The following is a 19,053-nucleotide window of genomic DNA, read 5'->3' as shown; positions in this document are numbered from 1 at the left end:
CTCTCTCTCTCTCTCCTCTCTCTCTCTCTCTCTCTCTCTCTCTCTCTCTCCTGTCCATCTTTCCCTTTCCCTTCCCTTTCTCTCCCCTCTCCCTCTGCCCCTCTCTCACCCTCTTGCCCCCCTCTCTCTCTCCGCCTCTCTCTCTCTCTCTCTCTCTCTCTCTCTCTCTCTGCTGTGCTACTCGTCACTTCATTTCTGTTGGTCTCTGTTTTCCATTTTATTTCCTTTGTTTCAGATATCTTAGCATAGTCAGTATCAAACCTTTATTCACTGTATACATATTACCTGCAGTCCTCGAGTGTTGCTAAAAATAGTCTTTTGGCCTTTATTTCAATTTGCTGATTTAGATATAATCCAAAAAATAAATTAACGTAAAATATCTCAGGGAGAAAATGGTGATGGAGTGTATTATGAATGGGAGGCGGTTGCCTAGCAACAAATGGCTCTCTGTAGCTGAGATGCAGTGATAGTAACAGGTTTAAGGAGGAAATATCTGAATTTGATCATGGCAACCATATGGAACGGAGAACCCACTCGCCCTACACTATCAGGCAGAAATATTTTTTGAAAATATGCACTTATTTTCATTATGAGAGCAAAATTTTATTTGGTTTTAAGAAAGATTCTGAATATTTATCCTTAGGCAGGTTAAAGACAGCCGTGGTTATTTGTAAGGTTCAGTTAAATTGGTAGAAAGTGAATTGGGGAATGATTGTTTTCACGGAAAATACGATAATTGACTCAAACTGGTTTAATAGTTCGTAGGCGCAATCGGTGCATGGAAATTATTAGATGGTAGATTGCCTGTTTATCTTGGGAATTGATCTGATACATTGACTAAAAAGGAGTGTATTGTTCACTGAAGAAAAACAAAAACCTCAAGAATTTGTCGGGTTTGCCTACAAGAGGGTGCCAAGTTTTGAATTTTGGAAATTAGGGGACAAATACGCCAATTATTGGTTTGAATGTGATAAAGAGCATGCCTGGAACGGGGACAAAGTGTCTGGAGTGAAGTGGAAACCGTTTTGAGCGTGAGGCTACTGTCGGACTCAGTGGCCTTGGGTTGAAACTAGATATTGCCTGCATGACACGGCCAGTCATAGTAGCGGTTTATGGTACAGAATGTATGCTATGTCGGCATTGAGTTACAACAAGAGCAGTCAGTTATGTGCCGGGGACACTTCCATGCTACGGTGCGCGCACACACAGACAGACACATGCACACTGGTCTCTTACGCTAGACTATTCCGGAGTGAGTGAAACAGTAATTGAGAGGGACAGCGGTTGCTGAAACCAGCAGAAAACTAAGGAAAACAAAAAACTTCCCTCTGGAGGAATTGTTCCGAGTTGATTGGAGAAGCAGAGAGGGTATGTTCCAAAGCTGCATTTTCTTTACTGATCAGATTAATGCAAATATTTATGGCATTCTATACAGTAACATGGTGTTATAGTTGGCTGCTGTTTTTGTTTGCTGTGTGCTAACATTTCTTTGGCATTTATACAAGCTGTTCTACATCCAGCCGGTGGCATTGTTCTGGTGGCTATTAATTTGCGGCATTCGGTCGCCAAATTCTCTAAATTGGGGAAAATTAGTGGCGTTATCCCCAGCATGTCTGGTACTGCCGCACGATTATCAAATCATTGCCCGGGCGTTTGGCAAGTCAAGTTCTCCTGACGTTGTTTTTTCATGCCTTTTCGAAATTCTTGGCTCGGTTTCCACATCACAAGACCATCGTGATTGATCACGTTGACACTTTTCACCCGAGAGTATAAAATCTGCCATTGTTTGCAAAAGTCTAGCCTCTAGGTTACCTTTTTTTATCAAACAAATGAATTTGAATCTTCTAAATGCTACTTACCAATTCCTTGCAGGTAATTTTTTTATCATTCAAACATGTTTTGATTATGTAAAGGAACAAGTATTTCGACTTATTGTTTTTACATTCTTGCCCAAAGTTTTATTTTATTTGCATTGTTTTGATATGAAGGACAGTGTCTGGGTGTCAAAAATTTTCCCCTTGTTAAAAATAGCCTCAAGAGTTCTGTAAGTTTTTGTTGTCAGATTTTTTTCCATTTATTTTAAAATTTGGTGTTACCAGTATGCAAAACGTGTGAAAAACACAGGTCAGAAAAGACATGCCTGTTATAAAAAGCATGAAAAGGAAATTACCAATATAATTGTTGTATCTCCTAGTAAAATTGTACTTCTGACATTCTGTAGGTGCAGTAATTAATAAACAATTTCAGTTGTTGCTATATAATCTGGATTTTCAGGTGATATGTTTTTCTGATCGTAAAAGATGACAGCGTGTTGCCTATTCTTTGTCAGAGCAAAACTTGAAGAATTATGCAAACTGCTGAATTCTAAAATGTAGGTTCTTTGATGATGTGTGGAATCCTACTGATACTATCAATAGTTGTCTACAAAAGTTTGTTTGAAAAAAGTCTGATTATTGTCAAAGTGGACGTAGAAGTAAAAATTTTAATGATCTGCCACTTGAAGATGCAAAGGTTTTAAGCAGATGAGCATTTTGGAACTTCAGGTACTTTTCGTCAGAGTCAGTCTCACTGGTAGTGTTTTGTGTGGCATATGGAATTCATGTCAACAACATTACTGGACAGTTGGTCTTATTTACGACATAGCAATAAGCCTCATCAGTAGAGCACTCTAAACTGTCCTCAAAATCGCTTTTTTTACGACAAGCTTCGTTCAACGTGGACACCTTAGAAAAGGGGGCCGTTCCTCAGTCTGCTCGGGCAGTTTCAACGTAATCTCAGCTCCTTGAGATTTCCGTTGTGTGGCTGTGTGCAGAGGAGATCTGGTCTCATGGTTTTCTTTTGTGCGTGAGTGTTAAGCACAACTAGAAATGCACCTGGTCGGTCCTGATGAAGGCTTCCAAACTCCAACTAGCCCCTCACGCATACATTTTCGTGTGTGTCCCCACTCAGGATGTCCTCATGGGTGAATTTTGGTCATAAAAATACCCAGGATGCCTTTATTTGTGATGACTTTGAATTTCATCACATCCTGTATTCTCTTCAGTTGAACTGATAAAAGACTAAGCAACAGATGTTTAACAAAATGATTTACAAAAAAAAACAACAACAATAAAAAGTTGAGAAATGCCATAGGCAGTTAAAATGATAAAGAAAGATTTTCCTGGTGTAACAGCTGCATTTGAAGGGTTTTGTAGAAATTCTGTAATATGTTAATGAATATATCAGCAAGCGATAATTAGTCATGGAACTGTGCAATTTCAGTTTGGCCCCTCTTTTGTTGATTTTACTGTCAAAAGAATGAAAACTTTCAATCACGATGTTTCAAAAATTACCTCTCGTCCACTCAATTTTGATATAACTGTATTTTGATATAACTTCCGGCAGAATAGGACCTCTGTTTATATTATAGGGAGACATGGACAAATTAAAGCTGAACTGTTTGGCTTTATTACATTCTTTATGATAGACTGAGTGAAAACTTCTTAAATCAGACAATTTTTTGGGTTATTTCCCCAAACCCCTGCCCATGTTTTAATAAAATCTATCACTTACCTTTTGTGTTGTGTAATTGGTTGGAAAAGGGAGAAGGCCGAAAAAAGAAGATATTCTCTGAGTGTTTGTTTATGGAAACTTGCAGTCAGGTAGCGTAAATATTTAGAGTCCCCAAGCGCGTGAAAATATTGAATTACACTGGTGGCCTTGTTGAAAGTCCCACACCTTAAAACCTGATAAGAGAATGTAAAAAAAAAGTTTGCCAGTTCAACTTTCATAGATCTAGGGTGACCAAGTCCAAAAAGTCTCAATGTTGTCTAGCTGTCAGGGTTTTCCAAAACACTTCAAGGAACACAGAGTTCATCATACTTTGATGAAAATTTTAATAAAATCACAACTTGAATTACAAAAGTTGTTTCTCTCATATAAAAAATAAACACATCTTGGGAAGCATTATTACTAGGCATTCTTGAATAGTTGCATTGTTGTAGGTGATCCATACTTCCTGAGGACAAAAAGGTCCATAACACATGATAAACAAAATGAAACACTACAAGACATATTTGCATTAACACCTTATAGCATCTCGTTCCCACCCAAGGTTTTTTCAAACCAAGTTACCAGGTGGAGAGAAAAATGTACAAGTTGAATGTCAGGTTCATTCATGAAAGATGTATTAATCAGTGTTTTGATAGTTCTGTTCCATCAGCTTGATAATTTATTCTCAAACTTAATACAAAGAAGAGAGCAAAAACTAACACTATACCATCCAACGAGGAGGTAAAATTGTTATTAGCTATTACTGTTCTTCTTCAAAAGATCAGATTTCTTGCAGGAGTTTTTCCCGCCTAAATTTTTATTCCGTATTTCCTGTCATTTTTCGTTGGAGAGTGCAAATGATTTTGGACTAAAAGTGTCAATTCTTTGCTTGTCAGTGCCAATCTACAAAAACATTTGTGAAGCAGATAAGAAAATGGCTACAAACAGATGAAAACAGAGCAGCTTGGCCTGAATATGATGGTGGCAGTGCTATGATTTGTTTGCCCAGTGTCACAGGAGATAGTGAAATATGCCGCTTGGAATTGATAGGTCAGATGGGGACACGGCAAACACACACAAAATGTACAGTGTTCAAATTGCAAGATAACTAAATTAATGTTTAACTATATTCTTAGAATAACACCAATCTGGTGGCACTGAAGGGCCGGAGTGGTGTGTAATCTTGATCAAAATGAAAATGTGACTAACTTGAGTGTTTCAGTTTTACTGCCCATTGAAAATTACAAAGTCATTTGATTGAAATCTGACAGAACTATAAACTTCTGTTTATGGCACAAAATAAGGCAAGTAGCTAGTGGTCCATCCAAGCATTCACGCCTACACGCACACATGGGCATACCAGTGTATGTTTGTTAAAGGATATTTGCATTTCGTGTTTTATTGCCCACAGTTTACTTCCATGTTCCATAAACAGTTGGAGTCCGGTAAGCATATATCATGCTATTTGGCTCATTAGCTCAAATATAAGTATTATTATACTCAGATTAATATGTTATTTAGCTTTTTATAATTGAATGCTCAACAGAGTAGACATTTATGGTATCATGTTTAGAATAAATTGATACCAGTAATGACAGATTGCTTTTCAGAAAGTGAGTGGTGCAGTCAATTTTTGTCGCCTTTATAAAATGTAACCCAGTCAATTTTTTTTCAGATTTTTGCCAAAATTTTGATAAAAAACTGTAGCCAATGAAAGTTTTTCGTCCAATTGTTCCAATATTATCAAACAACTACAGAAAAATTCATAAAAATTTGTAAAATGTTGTACTCAAATTTCGGTGGGAAAATATTACAGCACTCAATAGGTTAAGCTTGTTATAATGATATGCCCAATTGGCTGTAGGTTTGAGCTAGACATTGGCAGGCTTTATTGGTTTTGAATGATCTTCAAAGGCTATTTGTGGAGTATCCAGCTTTGGGGTTTGGTAACTGAGCGACATTTTAAGTCAGGCATTGTGAAAGCAGATTCTGATTGGTTGGACAAAACAATGCTTATTCTTGCTCTCTCAATAGCCAATCAGATGTGGTAGTACTGCAGGCATCCAATCACATCTACGGATATTGCCAATTGTGCATAGCCTATATCGGCAGCAGTTTACTGCCATATTTGATATCACCGGTTTGTAGTAACGGAGTAGTTTCGTCCAATTATTTTCAGTGAAGCGATGGAAACTTCAAAATGGAATAGGGGTGTGCAGGAACAATTTGTCTCATAGATTCTCGGCCACTTTGATTGAGTGACACTTTTACAGTTATTTTGACGTCCTTTGTGACTTGAGAAGAAATCCCATAAAGTGGCATGTGAGTGCTGTAGGGGTAGAATTCATCTTCTTATTTCAAACCTAATGAGTCTCCTAATCCTGAGTTGCCATTTGTCAAATAACGAAAAAAAAAAACTGCAAAACTTTAAATCATCGACAGTTATTGCTATTTTTCGTTCCATAGGGAACAAAAATGCTTAAGGGTTTGTTCTTTTGTACAGGTTTGTCATTTGTAACTTTGGATCGGTGCAGGCAGGACAGGACGTCAGCATTTGCAAGCCTCGTATGTGCCAATAGCTTTGCAGCTACAAGTAGTTGGGGTCAAGTTATTTTCAGGTAAATAACTGAAAGTAGCTTTCACATGTGCCTAGTAATTTTAATTATGGAGTATAACACACTTGTCTAACTGAATCCTATGATGTTTCAATAATTTATGTATGTCATATCGTAGAAACTTTTTAGCAAGTGCATCACTCTGTTCCACCAAGATGCGTTTATATGCTGTTTTATTCCTGTTTATCCCATGGCGCAAACAAACTTTGGTTTTGTCCTGCATTTGCAAAGCAAGAGCATTGGCTGTAAATGGAACTACCTGTTTTGGTGTTCGATTTTATGGGCGGAAAAGCCACATTTATTTTTCACATAGATGATGAAATGACCTTCTCAGAGGAATTGCATTAATAACTATACGGAACACGCAGTATTCATTTATGGCTGTTTTAATACCAGATCTACATTGAAGTTGTGTTATTATAGCAGGCATATTTTAATCATGTGTCTATGAAATATTATTTTCCCACAAAATGACCAGAACTGAGCAAATCAGCTTGAATCTATGGAAAACTGAGCAATGCGTAGAGATTTAACATTGACTTTTATACAGTACATAGTTTGAATTTGATAAAGTTACATGTATTTACAAACTGTGAAAATATTGAGGAATTGTATAAACCAATCTCCAGGAAACAGTCGCAAGTGTGTAATCTGAAATATCATGACCATGAATCTAGGATGAGAGTGTTATAGTTTTGTTTTTCCTCAGTATTAAAATATCAAAGATTTTGGTAAACTTAGGATTAATCCAGCCTTGAATGTCCTTGCATGGACTTGTGTAGTCACATTCAAATGCAAGTACAGCGTACATGGCAATGTAAATGTGTGGTCATGTTGTGATGGCTGTTATCACTCGCACTCAAAAATGTTCATCAATAATGTTTCGAAGGTAGCCATTGCTAATTCTATGGCGGGTTATGCAACTTTTCCACAATCTTTGCAGCTGAAAAACTGGTAAACTTTTTATCATAAACGTATTGCCCCAGTTGTCTGAAAAGTCACCTCACACTATAAACTTTATGCAGTCTGCGCTCATGTCAAAAAAAATTGTGTGACCCATTGAATATGGTAGTTTTTCTCAGAAAAAGAGTATGCCAAAATAATCCTACCCATGCATTTTTATTTTGGACTCATTTTTCTAACTGAATATTTAATTTTCACTCATAGCCATCTGTAATTGTTCTCATAAACATATTGAACAAGTTTTCCGATGCTATTGATTCTGTAAAACTTTCTGAAGAAGTGCAGGGGTACATGTACTTGCTGAAAATAACACAAAGTTAAAAAATGGTGGGAAAGTTTGTTCCTTTTGAGATGAAAATGTTAAAACAAGACAAATATTGAAATTTTTAATTTTGTAGGTTAAAATCTCTGTTATATTTTTCTCACTAAGAAAATGTTTCTTTTCCCAGAACTATAGCCTATTTTGCTGAGGGGACATACGACTGGAATTCAAAATTGTAAACTTTCTTTTGTACTTTCCTCAAAAGTGTGAGGTATTTCACTTTCATTTTCACATTCACCTTGAACAATAAGAGTACTCATGTTGTTGGACATGCACCTTGCAAGTTCAATATATAGATTGTCAGACACAACTGTTCTTTTTGTGATGTTTTGCAGTTGGTGTGAAACAAATGTCATGTCATGAGCTTAACGCAACTTGAGAACACCCCATTGTACAGATACATGTCATGTTGATGCACAATAAAGTGTTTGGAAAACTTGACAACTTTAAACAGCATCAGTAAATTCAAACTTAGGCACTATTGGATCCATATAGAACCCAAAAAAGGAAAAGGAAATCTAAGGGGATGCAGCTTCTGCTTCTAAAGACCCTGTTTCCCCTAACAATGGTACAGCCCTATTGTTTTCTATGACAGTTTGGGTCTCAACAGAGGCAAACAGGGATGAACAGGTTAAAAAGTCTCCCCTTTGAAGAAAGTCAGGACATTCCTAATATACTTTTTTCATCATTGAGTCTAACTGAGGTTGGTGATTGTCAGGTTTTTGTGAGAGCAGTCTGGGGTGGGGGTGTAATAGGAGATGAATGGTGATAAAAGCTTGGTTCATAATCTAGTACAAGGTTACTTTCAAGAGGACAATGTAGTCCAAAGTAATTAAAATACCACAAAGTCAAAAAAAAAGAGGTCATTATAGAGTTAGGATTCATTGAATGCATTAAATAAATATAAATTGTAAGTGTTTTATTTTCTATCAGTCAGCCATCTTGAAGTTTTTTCCGGCCTAATTGGTTCAAAAAAGTGCAATATTTGCTGTGTTTACAAGAACTGAGTACCTATTCATTCTACGGTGTAACAATATTTTGGACGCTTTAGAAATCCCAATTTTCCCCTTCAGTGGATGAAGTCTGCAAAAACAATCTTTTTTGTTGGCGAGTGTGTTTGACACCAAATTACTTGAGGTTCTCAGCTGCGGTAATTGGCCTGGTATTTTGATTTGACGCAATAGCCATGCATGAGATGGTTGTTTTAGGCAGTCGCACCAGATACACAGGGCCACAACAAAAGAAGTGTGTGCGTTTCAGCGGTGAGCTGCTTTTGCAGTTGTCCTGGCCGTTCAAATCGGCAGACAGCAACGGGGCCTGGGTCAAATTCTGAAGGCTGTATGATACAATAACAGTGAGAGGAAAAAAGAGTGTTGGCTACTCATGCAAGCCAGTAATGTCAACACCGCGTAAATTGATCCAATTACTGGGCCTGTTGTTGTGAAGAGAAGTGACTACGCTAGCCGCTTTAGTAAACAATCGCGATCTTTGTCACAAAATTCAATGCGAAGTTAACAGGCTTCATAAGTGACCCCCCAGCTTGGTTGCCATTCTCACCCCATGTGTCAATCAACATACCTTTCGGTATTAAATTTGTTTAATGTACCTATACACTTCAAAATCATGGTATTATGGTGCACAGCCAGCTGACCTTTGACCCTTAACTCTGAAGGTACACCCCTGCTTGTACCGGTATATTGAGCCCCACCTGTACTGGTAGTACGTATATCAGTATGTTTCTCCCACACATATATGTATGCCAGTTAGCCTACAGGTAATTCTGCTTGAGTGGTGGCCATAGAGCTTCAACACTGACTGAAGCCTAGGAGCTGTGATGTCTTCATCACTTCTAAGGATGAAGATGTAAAAACTTCAACCCTTTGGCCACCAGAGTTTGGTATGTGCCCATTATTTGCAGTTGGATGGCTACATCTATGTACTGTGTGATGGGGATGAGAGGGTGAAACCACCAATAAAAACAGACATGAAATTGAAAAAAATGATAGGCAGAGAGATGCCATTGTGTGTTTGCTGTTTCAATGTCACTGCACTTTAAAAAGCAAAATGAAGTGTCATTTTGTTTTTTCTTGTAGTCATGTCACCTTGATGGCATTGTAAATGGAAAACAAGAAACACACAATAAATCACCTGCTAGTCTCTACATGTACACTCTTGTTCAGCCAACTTCTTATCCAGCATTGACAAGCCTACATCACGAGAAAAGAAAAATAGAATATATTGTATTAAAATTCAATGTACTACTGCAGCTGTGCTCTTCAAGTTCATGACTACAAAGGACTGAAAATGGCAAAAAATTGACCAAACAATACAGAGTAAGGCTTCTAGTGAAGTAAGAGTCAAAGGTGCTTTTGTCAGTCCCACCTCCAGAATTCTCTAGCTCAGGTAGGTGAAAGCTGGATATCAGTGGGCTGTATTCATCTATATAGTAGGAGTCTCATCCTTAGAGGTTGAACTTTTCATCGCGCTTGCATTCATATTTGATTTGGTTATCCGTGAAATATTAAAAAGGCGGTGGGCATTCCCCCAGTGGTCCTAGAACTTGAACCTGGTGATCATGGTGATACAGTTATATGGAAGTTGTAGAAAACAGTCATTTGCTTGGGGCTAAAAATACAAGTGTCTATGTGGTTGAATGGACCAAAGAAACAATCCAACCGGTATGCATGTGTGCAGGGGTTTTTCTCCCGCCCAAAATTCAAAATGCAGCATAATTCTCACTTCTGACAAAAGACAATTCAGGACTGTTTTAGTTTGTGTGTGTGTGTGTGTTAGAGAAGTAGCACGGTTGAGCAGTGTTTGCCTTTCTTGACGAGTGATTGTTGAATTATATCAGAACTTCAGAGAGCATGTAAAAGAATAGGAAAATATTTTAGTTTGTTGTTGAAGTCGGTCACCTTGCGTGTGATATCGTATTGCAGGTCATCAGATGGTACAATGAATAGGAATTCAGGGCGAATGGCCTTTCTGATGGCCATCTGAAATTTTTGAAGTATTGTGTCATTGGCACATTCATATGTACGGATGGTTTCGTACGGTTGGTCTCCATTATGAGAACTGTGGCATCTTTAATTCTTTCTCTGATAAACTACATGTAATCAGTTGAGAATTGAATCTCATTGCTCTTATTCGAGTGGCGGTGATCATAAGTTCAAGGATATTACAAGCAACCTAAATTGTCTATTTGATCATGAATTTGTAATTGCAGAAAGATATTTTTATCATTTTTCCCTTTGTGTTGAAGACTGGGGTTGATGTAGGGATTCGAAAAACAGCTGAAGAGACTAAAAGATTGTTTGTTTTCGGGTTGACAAATGGGTTCAGGAAAGAAAAACACCCTGTTCCTTGTGTCATTTGATAAAATTTACCCTTCAACCTATGTCTGCACAATTGCAAGACTTCTTATTGGTAATTCAAGTAGACAGGGAAGACTCGCTGGCCAATCAGAGTGCTTGTTTTCTGAGTGTGTGGTGTTCACATGAGATATTCATCTCGATTGGTTTGTGACTGTGAAATTCAGATAGCCAATATAATTGGCTGATTTTGAGGGTAATTTCAGGAAAAAGATCACAGCTGTTTAATACAGGGGATGGACATTGGACAGCAAGCGTAGTAAATTGTGGCAAGTAAAATTTGACCAGATGATGACAAGAGTTGTTTGTCGGCTCACCATGTCTCAACAGAGCTGTAAATCAAGTCAGAGCTTTAAGTATTGGAAAGATATTACCGAATGATGTGTGGCAGTGTTTTTCTTATGTTCAGCTTCATATAACAGAAATGGTTATCTCAAGTTGTTGCAATGGACAGTTTCAAAGGTCGCTAATTGCATTGAAGTGTCGGGATCAGCTGTCAAATATCTCAATTGTGAGCCCTCAAAGTACAAACACAGACGGAAAAAACTGTCCTGTATATTAAATGGTCTGTCACCTTTCTGTTGACCTCAATGGTGGAAAATTCCTCTCCCCCCACATCCTCCCCCCTGCCTCAAATTCTGTTTTTATGTGACCAAGTGTTGTTATTTTGCCATCTTTGTGTTGGACGTGGTTTTATTTGCTTAGTCAGTGAGCACAGATTTTACATTTGGCATACCCCTGTTCTCGGTGTGTTGTCTTGTACACTGGGGGCTGGTCTTTTCTGACAGGTTGCATTCAAAGGCCAGAGTGGGCCAAGGCGGTCACATTTGTAACTGTCAAAGGAAAATTGTTCATTGACACACGGAGCATGTATCGGTTACGCTCGCAAACAAAGGTAAAGTGCGAGCGTGGCCTGGCAAGTCCTACCCGATACTAGTCGTCCAAGTATCAAATTCTGCCCACAGTGCAATTCCAGACTGAGCCGGAGAGCGAAACAGGAAAAGCAAAGTAACTGGTTTGCAGGTTGCTAGAACTTTCAAGGTCCTGTCTGTGAACATGTTTTTGGAAGATCGATGTTAGCAAAGTCATAAGCGGTGAAACACTTCATTGCGGCATTTATGTGAACCATTCGACAATGTAAGTATCTACTGAATGATCTCACTACCATGATGACCATTGACAATGCATACAACTTGAGAACGATAGGATTTTTTTCTGTGGTCAATTCTCGTGAAATCCAAGATAAAAAGAAAGCTGTGAAAGGGTTTTTAAAAAAATTTCCACCATACATTCGGGATATTTTGCAGGAACGTGTTGTCACTTGCTGCGCAGTTAAGAATGTCAAACTTTAACTTTTCAAGGTGACTATCTCTAAATGCTGAGTGTGGAACACTGATCAGGCCACACACAAACCAATCCACAATGCTCGTATTGTCGCTTTGGCTAATGTTTTGGACCAGATTACAAATGGGATTTATTTGGGGCCAGGAAAGCTTAAAAAGAACTGACGGTGACGATGTTTCGCTTTATTCAGGAACCAGCAAATCGGTCTTATCGGTAGATTTGTGTGTCATTCCTGTGAAGGGGGACACCCTTAAAAGTCAGGTGTATCAATACCTTATCTGATTCACAATCAAATCAGTCTTTGATACTGTGTTTGGTAAATGTTGCAGACAAGATTACAGATAGGATATATTTTGGTCTAGAATGCAGCAGACTATCAGCGCATGTTGAGTGATTAACATAAAAAACATAAATTTTGTCAGTGATTTTGGAGATTTTGAGGAGAAACAAGTTAAAAGCTGGTTGTTGTAATGATTATTGTGGCGTACTGTTTCAGAAGGTGAAGATATTTTTTATCGGAGAACAAAATAAACAAAAATCAAGGCATTTGTTTGTGATATTGCCAGCTGGTAGGCAAATTGTCAGACTACAGCAGGATGGGAAAACAGCGGAAAAAAATGTGAAAGGGGATACGCAAAAAAGGATGAATGCGATAGCTACGTTCTTGAGTCTATTATGAAACGGCACAATGGTGTTCATCGACACTATTTGTGCCATCCAAGTGTTTTGTTCATGAGTTAGACTGGATTATGATGCAAGCTTTCCACCTGATCACCTGTCAAAGTGCCTCAGCAGTGGGGCAAGACGGCTTAATAAATCTTCAACTAATTACCCAGAATTTTACTGCCAATAACACTTCAGAATGCAAGGAACTGGTAGTGGTGTCCGGCTTCAGCCCCTATTCAGGTGTCACAAAAAAAAACTATCACAAAAGGGCATTGTATGTGTGATTTTAGGATGCACATGTCGTTGCAATATTTTCTAATGTTGTATCGGCAGCACATTGTGTCTGTCTACCATGGATGCAGGCTTAGATTCATATTCTAGAGTTTGAATATTTTATCGTCAACAAGAAGTTTGCATTAACTTGTGAAGTGTTCAGAAGTAAATCACACTGAGAGAAAATGAGAAATCTATCCAAGACACTTAGACAGAGAAGGAAATGTCAATAATACTGAAAGACAACAGAGATGAGAGTTGGATTGAAAAGTCAGCAACAGCACCAAACTCTTAGGCTGAGTTGTATATCTGAAAACAGAAGGTGAATCTAAAGTGGTGTGTACGTGACAGAGCGGGAAACCATTGTTAAATTGCGCATGCAGATATGGTAAAAAGAAAAATTCAGGTATTGACTACTATCATAGTTTTCAAGAGGTAAATCCCGTACTTGGAGAACAAGGAAGGAAAAATCTGATGAAAAGGGATTTTTGGAGTTGGCGTTGAGTTCTCACAAATGTTGTAAGTTTTACTTATAGCTTAAAGATGATCGGGTAGCAGCTTAAAATAGCTCAGTAGTTGGTTCTTGCTTTCATGGGTCGTCACAATCACTACCCTGGCACGGATGATAAATGCTTTGTTTTCGTATTTCGCGATCACTACAGCACTGCAGAAATTGTACTCTTTGCTCTTTAATGTTGTCCAAAGGTTACAAAAAATATTCAAACAGACACATTTGTGAAATTACAAGACTCCATTGCAGTGTTGTGAACATCTGTTTACCCAATCAGAAAGTAGCCCATGTATCTAAATTTGCATATGTCAGCATAGCCAATCAGAATGTGTTCCTCATGAATAACAGTACCATGATATGACAAGAGGCAATTTAATCAGAAAAAAATACCACATTAGCAGTGTAGTATTTCATAGACGATTGATAATCATATCTTTCAATAATACAAGAAGTATAAAAGATATCTGATACATTAGTTTAGCATAAAAAATATATCGCTCCCTCCTAATTTTCATTTTCTCAACAGATGAATGTCGGGCTTGCACCAAATATAGATAGTGAAAGGGTTTTTGATTTGCAAACTTATAACTACGTTGGCTCAGGGAAAAATTCCAGGGTTCACGGCAGCTTCATTTCCAAGCGGTGTTTATGTGCTTTTTGAATGCTTTGCCCAAAAGCTCTGGTGGTTCAATTCCGCACCATAACTTATGCAACTTTTCCTGTGATAGTCATTTGCATCAGAAGATTATGGAAATTTCTGCAGTAAATGAACCTTCTTTCTGCACAGTGATGATATAAACTACATCTTCATCATGGATGTCAAATGAGTTGAGGATTAAATAGATTAAACACCGGATACATTAAACAATACAGCATAAATGAAAGCGGGAGACCCCTGATTATAACAAAGTGTCAGAAAAACAGTTTTTGGCGAACGATAATCATACTCTCTTTTCTGATATACTACCATGCAGGTTTTCCTTTGAGACCAACAAATTAATGAGCTTTATATATAATGTTCATATGAGAAAAATAAATACTGTATGAAAATTACAATCTGCAGCAAAGTATGGAGATCAGATGATAAACCAGTTAACAGTGAACCCATTCTGTGTAAAAGTATAGGAATGTAAATTATTTGGAACATGTAGTCTCGGATTAAAAATAACCCTGGACAAATGACTCTTCAAAAACAACTGAAAATGATACGCTTTTCCCCTGGGGGGTGCTCTGGTTGAGTTCGTGCAAGTGTTTTGCATCTCAAAGGATACACACGATAGATGTTAACAAAGATCAACTTCAAATGTCAGCTATTAAGATAATTTTGCATAGGTTTACCTTCTGTGTACGATAACAAAAGGGTATGAGACATTTTGAAGAAAAAAATTAGGTTTCTATACAGAGAGCATGTTAAAATTTCATAAGAATTTCTCATTTTATTCATCAAACTCCTGTGTACATGATATTGTAATTTTGCCGGATAAGAAGTGTGTAAATTTAATTAAATACAATATGCAGCGTCGGGTCAGCACATGTATACATAATGAATTTATGAAACAGACAATAATGAAATAACAATCATCAGTAGTTTGGGTATCATCGATGTGGTTTCTGAAACGGAGAAAATTTTGCACAAAATTCCGCTTTCATGTGGAATTCTTACATTCAAAAACGCATCAATTCAGCATCTGTTGGCAGTTGATGTCAGGGAATTTACAAGTCTGGAAGACAAATTGTACACATCCAGATTGTATCAACTCAATTCCAGCAGGCTTCAGGGTAACATTTTTGAATCCACCTGGAAAAAAAGAGAGAGTGTGAGAAAAAATATAAAAATAGAATACTAATTTTGAGAATTTCTGCTCAGAAAGATGATTTGTTGAAAAACAGGCTGGGATATATGATAACCACCGGGCACAAACCGGACACTTCATCATCGTCATCTTTTTATATCCTTTTGAGATGAAATCATACTGCGTGCTGATTGATCTCCAGTTCTTCATCACTTTATCACCTGGTTGCCCCGGCAACCAACATACAGTGAAGGAAAATTCTGACCTCTGCGAGGACGGAGCACATCTCGATGTTTAAGTCGCAGTTTTATGGATGTTATATATTGTTGTGTTGTAATTGTTCCCGAGCCCAGCCATCTGAGACTCCTTTGTGCTCAGACACAGCAGCGTTCATGAAAATTTCATGCTCTTCTCGTTCGTGGAGCAATAATCCCCAGTCTTTAAATTCTGAAATTAAACTGTCGAGCATCGCTGTCATGGATGAGGGTGTTTAAGTGTTAAAAACAGGCAATATTTTGTTATGGCAACTTCTACCTCTCCTGAGGTTTAATATGATTACACCTGAAAGTAAGTGTTATGAATTTCCCACAAATGGCATCATCAGCAATATCACAACCGTCAGTTAAAAATGCGTTTCTAACTTCTATAGAGAGATCAAAGACAACACAGTGCCAATTTATTGTGTGATCAGTACCCGCATCAATTTGTTTGCAAAGCAATATAATTCATGTATGTGAAACTACAAGTGTCGAACATGATATCCCCCAAAAAATTATTCTTAAATTTTGTATGCACACGGAAAAACCATAGTGACACTGTTGTATCCAAGTAAGAGCTAATCTGTATATGATATCGGGGAGACTGCTAATAGAGGATAGTTGATTTCAGTTCACTGCCAATAGAAACAGATTGAATTAAATTCCACTTTCTGATTAGCATAATTCTAATTAGCATAATTCTCTAATAAGTTACCCGATGCCAAGTCACATGATTGTGTTGCTAGGCTGAGGTCAAACCGAGCCGACCTTGGCCACAGACTCAGCTTATCACATTCTGCTTATTAATGATCAAATCTACCTGGTAAATATGGGTGCCCGTACTTGTTTTGGCACAGAGTTGGCGATCTCTGTTAGACTGCCAGTCTGCAAGAGCTCACAGCGTCGTTTAAAACGTCACCAGGATTTATTGGCAATGTTCTCCCGTGAACAGCTTTCCTTTCAAGCGAACGTCCTGGCATTTCACAGTTCTATTTAAGCAATTTATCTAAGTCTATCACCAATGCGTACAAATAGCGTCCACAGATATCTTCACATTTCAACCGAAAAACATAAACAATATGTGCAAGAGTTTATTTAATCCTGTATGATAAAGCCCATGACAGTAATAAATTAATCCATTTAATCTCTCAGAGCATTTTAACATCTGTCTTACTCACAGTTTTGGGACGTTTTTTCTTTTTAAGATTTTTCCATCTTTGTATTTCCTAATTCAGCGTATATGTTTTAGGAAACAATCTTTTATCCCTCCCAGTTTCAGTATCTAGATCTCAATATATAATAGCACAAACTTAGATACCGACCAAACCCTGGTGAAAAACTATCGGTACTATTTTACTTTTTGCAAATCGTTTGATTTACATGATTTATTAGTCCTTTGTGCCCTGTGGGCACAAAGTACTAATGTGATGACGCGGCCTCTGTTGTTGCATACAGTGGGCCGTATGCTGTGGACGCAGGTATCTCAGAAACGCTTCAGTAAACTTTTTCTGAAATTTGGTCTGGTGGTCACTTGGGCATGTATCTCAAATGGTCTTGTTTCTTTTTTTGATTGAATCATTTTAAAGTCACTTTTTTAGCTTTTTTCTGAAAACCACTATTTTCAATTTTCCTCAAAACCACTGATTTGATTATTGTGATATTTGGCATGGGTGTTCGTATAGTTGCAATGCCGTCAGAAATGTTCAAAATTTGGTGATACATGCCTTGTATTATTTTTAAACAATATTTTATCCATTTTTATTTTATATTTACTTGATTTTGCCTCGCTTTCGTTAAAGCTACCGTCTGCGCATGCGCACAACTCTAGGACAATTCTGAGTTGAAGAATCGAATCGGACGCCATCTTGTTTCTCGTTCTGGGTACATTTTTTACGTCGTGATCGTTTCACTGTGTATTTCAACATATTCTATAGTTATGAAGTTGACAGTGATGCACTTTTGCGGCTGTCGTGTATTTTTTGGTACGAAAGGCGCTTTTGATCGACTGAAGAATGATGGCCTCCGTAGGCGATAAACACCGGTACCGGCAGGCATATCAGTTCTACTGAGGAAGCAATCCACTGGCCCGTATAGGTCAGGGGCTCACTTAGGGGAGAACCACATGATTTCCGGGGGGGGGGGGGGGGGGTATGGAGGATTTTGAGAAAAAAAATGTCACCAGGTGAAATAAAAGAAAAAAATTAAGCCTGTAATGGCTTGAGAAAAAAAAATTCTCATAACAGACAGAAATAAAAAGGAATTGTCACAATGCAGTTGAAATGAGCAAAATTTTGGAAACTTCATCCTCATGTATTCTTTGCTGGCATGCTGCCATGGGCAGCGCAAATGTTTTTACCACAAGCAATTCTTATGTGTTTTTTTTCCCAGCGCTTACGATATAAGCATTCACTACTTTACACCTCAGTGCACTCGATGTTTCCCTTCCCTTTTCTGACCAAGAAATCATATTTCAGGATTTCTGTTGCAATATCTCAATGGTATAGGCAATATCTAGATGGGACTATTTGACTTGTGTAAATTGTGAAAATTTAAAACACAAGACAGGAGTCAATGAACTAGTGTTAAAACCAATACATTATTCTCTCAATATAAATATGTTAGAAAGATTACAAGTTGACAATGAAAAATTGAGGAACAACAAATATAAAGAAATACAATGTGTGAGCCTTGTTTCTCTGACCACAAAAGATAACATCCCCCCTGAGAACTTAAAAGGAATTGACTATTTTAAAGAAAAGCAGGTATAGTAATGATCACAGTTGATTTGCCAAAAAGGTTTTCTACAATTGAAAGTTGTATATATACTAGACTTTCCATTTTGTTTTCATTTGTTGGAATGTAAAATGAATACATAAAACCATCCTGTGATATGTGAAACACTGGCTTAAATTTGAAAATTCACTGCTACTCCATTTGAAAAAAAAATTGATGCAGGTCTGACAGTAGAAATAAAAAAAATGCTGTCTCTCTGACCAAAAAAAGTTCCCATACCCACTTCCTGCATACCCCCCCCCCCCCGAAATCAAATGGGTCTCCCCTTAATATGCGCATGCGCATATAACAAGTTAGCATTGTTTTGCAAGGACTTACGCCATCTTGTTTCTCGCGTCTGGTGCGAATCTTGACGTTTTTTTGGGTTTTTAGCGTGTATTTGATGATGTTTTGTAAATATGGAGTTCACAGTGATGGTACTTTTGTTGCTGTCATGTATTTTTTGGCACGAAACGCTCCTTCGATAGACTGAAGAATGATGGCCTCCGTACTCGGTACTCCCCAGTACCATTGCTTCAGCGAGGCAATCCCACCGGCGGCCCGTACTAATAGCTGGGTGAGAGCGAGGGAACGCTCTGTCCTTCTACCTCCATGTCAAAACAAACTAGCGTCGT

General features: G+C 37.9%; 1 protein-coding gene across 21 annotated transcripts in view; it reads left to right on the top strand.

Annotated features, from left to right (window-relative positions):
• Nucleotides 1-19,053, top strand: part of LOC139122713 (zinc finger MIZ domain-containing protein 1-like) — a 244,980-nt gene that overhangs the window by 118,807 nt on the left and 107,120 nt on the right. Inside the window, exon 1 of one of the 21 annotated variants that reach the window (XM_070688351.1) lies at nucleotides 1,132-1,368. The exons of 13 other annotated variants lie outside the window; for them this stretch is intronic. The gene's annotated coding sequence lies outside the window, so the exon portion shown is untranslated. Of the gene's footprint in view, nucleotides 1-1,131; nucleotides 1,369-11,595; nucleotides 11,940-19,053 lie in introns of those variants that run through there. 7 more of the 21 variants (XM_070688355.1, XM_070688344.1, XM_070688357.1 and 4 more) reach the window with 7 other exon arrangements.

Source organism: Ptychodera flava, chromosome 22 (assembly GCF_041260155.1).
Source record: "Ptychodera flava strain L36383 chromosome 22, AS_Pfla_20210202, whole genome shotgun sequence".
In the NCBI taxonomy this organism is placed as follows: Eukaryota; Metazoa; Hemichordata; class Enteropneusta; family Ptychoderidae; genus Ptychodera; species Ptychodera flava.
This window is presented reverse-complemented; position numbering and strand designations above follow the sequence as displayed.